The 8,645-nt window shown below is 39.3% G+C and overlaps 1 protein-coding gene across 1 annotated transcript in view; it reads left to right on the top strand.

Moving 5' to 3' along the window:
• Window positions 1–8,645, top strand: part of LOC116872819 (zinc finger protein 420-like) — a 31,021-nt gene that overhangs the window by 21,045 nt on the left and 1,331 nt on the right. The window lies entirely within an intron of this gene.

The raw sequence follows: 8,645 nt of genomic DNA, 5'->3' as shown, positions 1-8,645 counted from the left end.
CCTCCCCCCAGCAACCCTCAGTTTGTTTTGTGAGATTAAGAGTCACTTATGGTTTATCTCCCTCCCAATCCCATCTTGCTTCATTTACTCTTCTCCTACCCCCTTAACCCCCCATGTTGCATCTCCTCTCCCTCATATCAGGGAGATCATATGATAGTTGTCTTTCTCTGATTGACTTAGTTCGCTAAGCATGATACCCTCTAGTTCCATCCACGTTGTCGCAAATGGCAAAATTTCATTTCTTTTGATGGCTGCATAGTATTCCATTGTGTATATATACCACATCTTCTTTATCCATTCGTCTGTTGATGGACATCTGGGTTCTTTCCATAGTTTGGCTATTGTAGACATTGCTGCTATAAACATTCGGGTGCACGTGCCCCTTCGGATCACTACGTTTGTATCTTTAGGGTAAATACCCAGCAGTGCAATTGCTGGGTCATAGGGTAGTTCTATTTTCAACATTTTGAGGAACCTCCATGCTGTTTTCCAGAGTGGTTGCACCAGCTTGCATTCCCACCAACAGTGTAGGAGGGTTCCCCTTTCTCCTCATCCTCGCCAGCATCTGTCATTTCCTGACTTGTTAATTTTAGCCATTCTGACTGGTGTGAGGTGATATCTCATTGTGGTTTTGATTTGTATTTCCCTGATGCCGAGTGATATGGAGCACTTTTTCATGTGTCTGTTGGCCATCTGGATGTCTTCTTTGCAGAAATGTCTGTTCATGTCTTCTGCCCATTTCTTGATTGGATTATTTGTTCTTTGGGTGTTGAGTTTGCTAAGTTCTTTATAGATTCTGGACACTAGCCCTTTATCTGATATGTCGTTTGCAAATATCTTCTCCCATTCTGTCAGTTGTCTTTTGGTTTTGTGAACTGTTTCCTTTGCTGTGCAAAAGCTTTTGATCTTGATAAAATCCCAATAGTTCATTTTTTCCCTTGCTTCCCTTGCCTTTGGCGATGTTCCTAGGAAGATGTTGCTGCGGCTAAGGTCGAAGAGGTTGCTGCCTGTGTTCTCCTCAAGGATTTTGATGGATTCCTTTCTCACATTGAGGTCCTTCATCCATTTTGAGTCTATTTTCGTGTGTGGTGTAAGGAAATGATCCAATTTCATTTTTCTGCATGTGGCTATCCAATTTTCCCAACACCATTTATTGAAGAGGCTGTCTTTTTTCCATTGGACATTCTTTCCTGCTTTGTCAAAGATTAGTTGACCATAGAGTTGAGGGTCTATTTCTGGGCTCTCTATTCTGTTCCATTGATCTATGTGTCTGTTTTTGTGCCAGTACCATGCTGTCTTGATGATGACAGCTTTGTAATAGAGCTTGAAGTCCGGAATCGTGATGCCACCAACTTTGGCTTTCTTTTTCAATATTCCTTTGGCTATTCGCGGTCTTTTCTGGTTCCATATAAATTTTAGGATTATTTGTTCCATTTCTTTGAAAAAAATGGATGGTACTTTGATAGGAATTGCATTAAATGTGTAGATTGCTTTAGGTAGCATAGACATTTTCACAATATTTATTCTTCCAATCCAGGAGCATGGAACATTTTTCCATTTCTTTGTGTCTTCCTCAATTTCTTTCATGAGTACTTTATAGTTTTCTGTGTATAGATTCTTAGTCTCTTTGGTTAGGTTTATTCCTAGGTATCTTATAGTTTTGGGTGCAATTGTAAATGGGATGGACTCCTTAATTTCTCTTTCTTCTGTCTTGTTGTTGGTGTAGAGAAATGCAACTGATTTCTGTGCATTGATTTTATATCCTGACACTCTACTGAATTCCTGTACAAGTTCTAGCAGTTTTGGAGTGGAGTCTTTTGGGTTTTCCACATATAGTATCATATCATCTGCGAAGAGTGATAGTTTGACTTCTTCTTTGCCGATTTGGATGCCTTTAATTTCTTTTTGTTTTCTGATTGCTGAGGCTAGGACTTCTAGTACTATGTTGAATAGCAGTGGTGATAACGGACATCCCTGCCGTGTTCCTGACCTTAGCGGAAAAGCTTTCAGTTTTTCTCCATTGAGAATGATATTTGCGATGGGTTTTTCATAGATGGCTTTGATAATATTGAGGTATGTGCCCTCTATCCCTACACTTTGAAGAGTTTTGATCAGGAAGGGATGCTGTACTCTGTCAAATGCTTTTTCAGCATCTATGGAGAGTATCATATGGTTCCTGTTCTTTCTTTTATTAATGTGTTTTATCACATATCACATTGATTGATTTGCAGATGTTGAACCAACCTTGCAGCCCTGGAATAAATCCCACTTGGTCGTGGTGAATAATCCTTTTAATGTACTGTTGAATCCTATTGGCTAGTATTTTGGTGAGAATTTTTGCATCTGTGTTCATCAAGGATATTGGTCTGTAGTTCTCTTTTTTGATGGGATCCTTGTCTGGTTTGGGGATCAAAGTGATGCTGGCCTCATAAAATGAGTTTGGAAGTTTTCCTTCCATTTCTATTTTTTGGAACAGTCTCAGGAGAATAGGAATTAGTTCTTCTTTAAATGTTTGGTAGAATTCCCCCGGGAAGCCATCTGGCCCTGAGCTTTTGTTTGTTTGGAGATTTTTGATGACTGTTTCAATCTCCTTGCTGGTTATGGGTCTGTTCAGGCTTTCTATTTCTTCCTGGTTCAGTTGTGGTAGTTTATATGTCTCTAGGAATGCATCCATTTCTTCCAGATTGTCAAATTTGTTGGCATAGAGTTGCTCATAATATGTTCTTATAATTGTCTGTATTTCTTTGGTGTTAGTTGTGATCTCTCCTCTTTCATTCATGATTTTATTTATTTGGGTCCTTTCTCTTTTCTTTTTGATAAGTCTGGCCAGGGGTTTATCAATCTTATTAATTCTTTCAAAAAACCAGCTCCTAGTTTCGTTGATTTGTTCTATTGTTTTTTTGGTTTCTATTTCATTGATTTCTGCTCTGATCGTTATGATTTCTCTTCTCCTGCTGGGTTTAGGGTTTCTTTCTTGTTCTTTCTCCAGCTCCTTAAGGTGTAGGGTTAGGTTGTGTACCTGAGACCTTTCTTGTTTCTTGAGAAAGGCGTGTACCACTATATATTTTCCTCTCAGGACTGCCTTTGTTGTGTCCCACAGATTTTGAACCGTTGTATTTTCGTTATCATTTGTTTCCATGAATTTTTTCAATTCTTCTTTAATTTCCTGGTTGACCCATTCATTCTTTAGAAGGATGCTGTTTAGTCGCCATGTATTTGGGTTCTTTCCAAATTTCCTCTTGCGATTGAGTTCTAGCTTCAGAGCATTGTGGTCTGAAAATATGCAGGGAATGATCCCAATCTTTTGATACCGGTTGAGACCTGACTTAGGACCAAGGATGTGATCTATTCTGGAGAATGTTCCATGTGCACTAGAGAAGAATGTGTATTCTGTTGCTTTGGGATGAAATGTTCTGAATGTATCTGTGATGTCCATCTGGTCCAGTGTGTCATTTAAGGCCTTTATTTCCTTGTTGATCTTTTGCTTGGATGATCTGTCCATTTCAGTGAGGGGAGTGTTAAAGTCCCCTACGATTATTGTATTATTGTTGATGTGTTTCTTTGATTTTGTTATTAATTGGTTTATATAGTTTATATAATTGGCTGCTCCCACGTTAGGGGCATAGATATTTACAATTGTTAGATCTTCTTGTTGGACAGATCCTTTGAGTATGATATAGTGTCCTTCTTCATCTCTTATTATAGTCTTTGGTTTAAAATCTAGTTGATCTGATATAAGGATTACCACTCCTGCTTTCTTCTGATGTCCATTAGCATGGTAAATTCTTTTCCACCCCCTCACTTTAAATCTGAAGGTGTCTTCGGGTTTAAAATGAGTTTCTTGTAGGCAACATACAGATGGGTTTTGTTTTTTTATCCATTCTGATACCCTGTGTCTTTTGATTGGGGCATTTAGCCCATTAACATTCAGGGTAACTATTGAGAGATATGAATTTAGTGCCATTGTATTGCCTGTAAGGTGACTGTTATTGTATATTGTTTCTGTTCCTTTCTGATCTACTACTTTTAGGCTCTCTCTTTGCTTAGAGGACCCCTTTCAATACTTCCTGTAGAGCTGGCTTGGTGTTTGCAAATTCTTTCAGTTTTTGTTTGTCCTGGAAGCTTTTAATCTCTCCTTCTATTTTCAATGATAGCCTAGCTGGATATAGTATTCTTGGCTGCATGTTTTTCTCGTTTAGTACTCTGAATATATCATGCCAGCTCTTTCTGGCCTGCCAGGTCTCTGTGGATAAGTCTGCTGCCAATCTAATATTTTTACCATTGTATGTTACAGACTTCTTCTCCCGGGCTGCTTTCAGGATTTTCTCTTTGTCACTAAGACTTGTAAATTTTACTATTAGGTGACGGGGTGTGGACCTATTCTTATTGATTTTGAGTGGGGTTCTCTGAACCTCCTGGATTTTGATGCTTGTTCCCTTTGCCATATTGGGGAAATTCTCTCCAATAATTCTCTCCAATATACCTTCTGCTCCCCTCTCTCTTTCTTCTTCTTCTGGAATCCCAATTATTCTAATGTTGTTTCGTCTTATGGTGTCACTTATCTCTCAAATTCTACCCTCGTGGTCCAGTAGTTGTTTGTCCCTCTTTTGCTCAGTTTCTTTATTCTCTGTCATTTGGTCTTCTATATCACTAATTCTCTCTTCTGCCTCATTTATCCTAGCAGTGAGAGCCTCCATTTTTGATTGCACCTCATTAATAGCTTTTTTTATTTCAACTTGATTAGTTTTTAGTTCTTTTATTTCTCCAGAAAGGGCTTTTATATCTCCCGAGAGGGTTTCTCTAATATCTTCCATGCCTTTTTCGAGCCCAGCTAGAACCTTGAGAATCGTCATTCTGAACTCTAGATCTGACATATTACCAATGTCTGTATTGATTAGGTCCCTGGCCTTTGGTACTGCTTCTTGTTCTTTTTTGTGTGGTGAATTTTTCCGCCTTGTCATTTTGTCCAGATAAGAGTATATGAAGGAACAAGTAAAATACTAAAAGGGTGGCAACAACCCCAGGAAAATATGCTTTAGCCAAATCAGAAGAGATCCCAAATCGTGAGGGGGGGGGAGGGGATAAAAAGAGGTTCAGAAAGAAAAAAAAAAAAAAGAAAAAAGAAACAAAAAAAGAAAACCAATAATGAAAAAATATAAAAAGGAAAAAAATATATATATAAGATAAACTAGTTAAAAAACGTTAAAAAAGAAAAGGGTAAAAGTTAAAAAAATTTGGCAGAAGAAGAGAAAAAAAAATTGAAAAAGAAAAAAAAATTAAATTAACTGCAAGGCTAAAGAATCATGGGGAGAAAGCCATTAGTTCCGTGCTTTGCTTTCTCCTCCTCTGGAATTCCGCGGCTCTCCTTGGTATTGAAACTGCACTCCTTGTAAGTGAACTTGGTCCTGGCTGGGTTTCTTGTTGATCTTCTGGGGGAGGGGCCTGTTGTAGTGATTCTCAAGTGTCTTTGCCCCAGGCGGAGTCGCACCGCCCTTACCAGGGGCCGGGCTGAGTAATCTGCTCGGGTTCGCTTTCGGGAGCTTTTGTTCCCTGAGCGCTTTCCGTAGAGTCCGGAGGACGGGAACGAAGATGGCAGCCGCCCAGTCTCTGGCCCGGAGGAGCCGAGAGCTCGGGGCCCCACTCCTCAGTGCGCCCTCAGGGAACAGCGCCCAATTACTCCCGTCACCCTGGCCTCCGGCCGCGCTCTGAGCTCACAGCCCCTGCGACCGGTTCAAGGTAACCCCGAGCTGAGAGCTCACTCCTCGGATCCGTCTCTGTAGCCGGCTTCCCCGTTCTAATACCTGCGAGCTCTGCGACACTCAGACACCCTGATCCTCTGTGACCCTGCGGGACCTGAGGTCACGCTGACCCCGCGTGGGCTTCACCCCGGTTTAGCCTCTGGAGCGATGTCCCTCAGCGGAACAGACTTTTAAAAGTCCCGATTTTGTGCTCCGTTGCTCCGCCGCTTGCCGGGAGCCGGCCCCTCCCCCCGCGGTCTATCTTCCCATCGCTTTGGATTCACTTCTCCGCCAGTCCTACCTTTCAGGAATTGGTTGATTTTCTGTTTCTAGAATTGCTGTTCTTCTTCTCTTCGATCTCCCGTTGGATCTGTAGGTGTTTGCAATCGTTAGATAAGCTATCTAGCTGAGCTCCTGCAACCTGAAGTAGTCTCAGCTGCTACTTCTCCGCCATCTTGACTCCTCCTCCAAATAATGCACTTTTAACCACTTTTTTTTTTTTTACTTAGAACTGCAAATCATCTTTGAACAACTTGCTAGCCCTCCACTTTGTTATTTTCAGTTCTTAGCTTTACTCTTTCCATCATAAATGATTGCATGAGTGATCCTTTAGTGAGTAGTTATTTGATGTGTTAGGAACCAGAGACATTGGAGGAGGTGCTGGTGAACTTTACCTTGTAGGAACGAAAAGAACCAGATCATTATCAGATACTGTAAGGGATGTGATGGCAATTGTAGGAGCCTTGTCTCCTTAGATAAGTAAGGCTTTGTAATTAATGCAGATTACAGTGACTCTTCCCCCACATGTCAAAATATGTTTTATAAGTGTTTATCTGAGATTGGGCTTTGAGTTTTGGGACCAGAGGTGTTTTATTTTGTGTACAGAGATAAGATGTCTTTTCTTCAAAAAATTGTAAGTGGATAGTTTTATTTTGCCACATTAGCATCAACATTCCTGTATCTCAGAGTTCCTGAAGACAACTTAGGACACACTTATGAGATCCATCATAAACACCCAAGCCTATATCCTAAACCAAGAATGGGATATCAGCTTTTTAAATTGAATGTTATCTTTCAAGTAGGAAGAACCCTATTTATAGATAACAGGGGAAAATGGGGAATACTTAACCAAGAAAAAAATCAGATAGCTAAGTTACAACCAAATAGCTAGAAATCCTTGTAAGTAACAGTCCATCTGTCCATTGTGCTGGTGGTAGTAACAATATTGGTACCAGGAGGTAGATTTAGAAATATTGGTTAGTGCCCACTGCGCAGAGTCCTTCAGTCGGTGACAAAAACTGAGTTCATCTAGTTCGAACATCAGCGTCATATCTACATATCTTTATCCATCTTCTATGTAACTCTGTGATCTTAGAGAAATAGATACCAGTTCTTCTACTGCTAATTAGTCTGTCCTTCTGTACCCCAGACTCCATTCTTTAACACTCATCAAGGTTTTAAGACCTTGATTTATTAATTATTTCATAATTCAGTCCTTCTCAGTTCTAACTTCCAACAGTCAAAAGTTTTTCTTTTAAAGATTTTATTTATTTATTTGACAGAGATCACAAGTAGGCAGAGAAGCAGGCAGAGAGAGAGAGGAGGAAGCAGGCTCCCTGCTGAGCAGAGCCTGACGTGGGCCTGGATCCCAAGACCCTGGGATCATGACCAGAGCCGAAGGCAGAGGCTTTAACCCACTGAGCCACCCAGGTGCCCCCAAAGTTTTTCTTTTAAAAGAACTCCTTGCATAACATAATTTAATTTTTATCCACCTTTCAATTTTATTCTCCCCTTTCATTACCAGGCTTGCCGCACTTGTAGCCAACAGCCTCCATTCCTATTCTGTTGTAGTCTTTGAAGTAGATTATTATCTTCTATTTTTATACTAACATTATTTGGAAGACACTCCTGAATCTTGAATTCTTTCTTGATAGCACCCTGTTCTAGTCCTTTCTGTAGTCAGAGTTTCTGCTGCATTCGATGTTTTTTCTTTGCTTCTGTGACATCAGTTGATTTTTTTGTTGTGTTCTGGTCCCTTTCCAAATGCTTTTTAATTAGCTTTACTTTTGCCTTAGCACAATTGCATATGCTTTTAAAGTTTACTTTCTACTTGTTTATTTTTTATCTCAGAGAGTCCGTGAATTCTGATGATCTTCATAGTCCTTCCATGTCATTAACTCCCCGAAATGTTTTTTTCATTCCAAATATTGCATTTGAATCCTGTCCCCATAGTTTTCTTGCTTAGAGTCTGTCTCCGTTAAATGTCCCACTTCACTTTAAATCACTTTAGACGCAATATTATGAAAAATGAAATCACCAACTTACACTAAGCCACCTCCTTTTCCTTCAATATTTCTATCACTAGTACCACGATTAGGGTACTGTTAGTTCCTCTGCTAGGACAACAATTAGTACGACCATTAGTTCCAAAATTATTGGCAAAGAAACTTGTATCCTTAAAAACTTCATTTTGTAAAAAGTCCCCATAATCAGTGTCGGTGTTTTTAAAATTTCTTTCTTCTTTTTTATGTTTTAGATTTACTTCTACACTAAGTTATTGCTAGTATTATCCCAGTCCAGGCCCATAACACTTATTTTATCCTTTTTACTGAATTCAATAGACTTGTTCTTTCATTATTCACTTTAAATAAAATTAACAAGCATCTTCATCTAAAACATTTCATATTTATCATTTTGCTACTAAAAACTTTAGTTTTCCTATCTCCTACTATGTAGTATTGAATTTCTGTGTTTGTCAGAGTTTTTATTATCCAGTCACATTTCACTTTTCCTTTCTTTTTTAATCTCTGCTTTCCAAAGACATTCATTTGAATTAATGTCACTGACTTTTTTCATGTCATGTACTTTCCTGTGTCTTTATTTTTTGTGTTATATATATTTTGTCTC

Source organism: Lontra canadensis, unplaced genomic scaffold, assembly GCF_010015895.1.
Source record: "Lontra canadensis isolate GAN:19392208 unplaced genomic scaffold, GSC_riverotter_1.0 scaffold30, whole genome shotgun sequence".
NCBI classification, from domain to species: Eukaryota; Metazoa; Chordata; class Mammalia; order Carnivora; family Mustelidae; genus Lontra; species Lontra canadensis.
The sequence above is the reverse complement of the archived record's forward strand: the minus strand, read 5'-3'. Positions and strand labels throughout refer to the sequence as shown.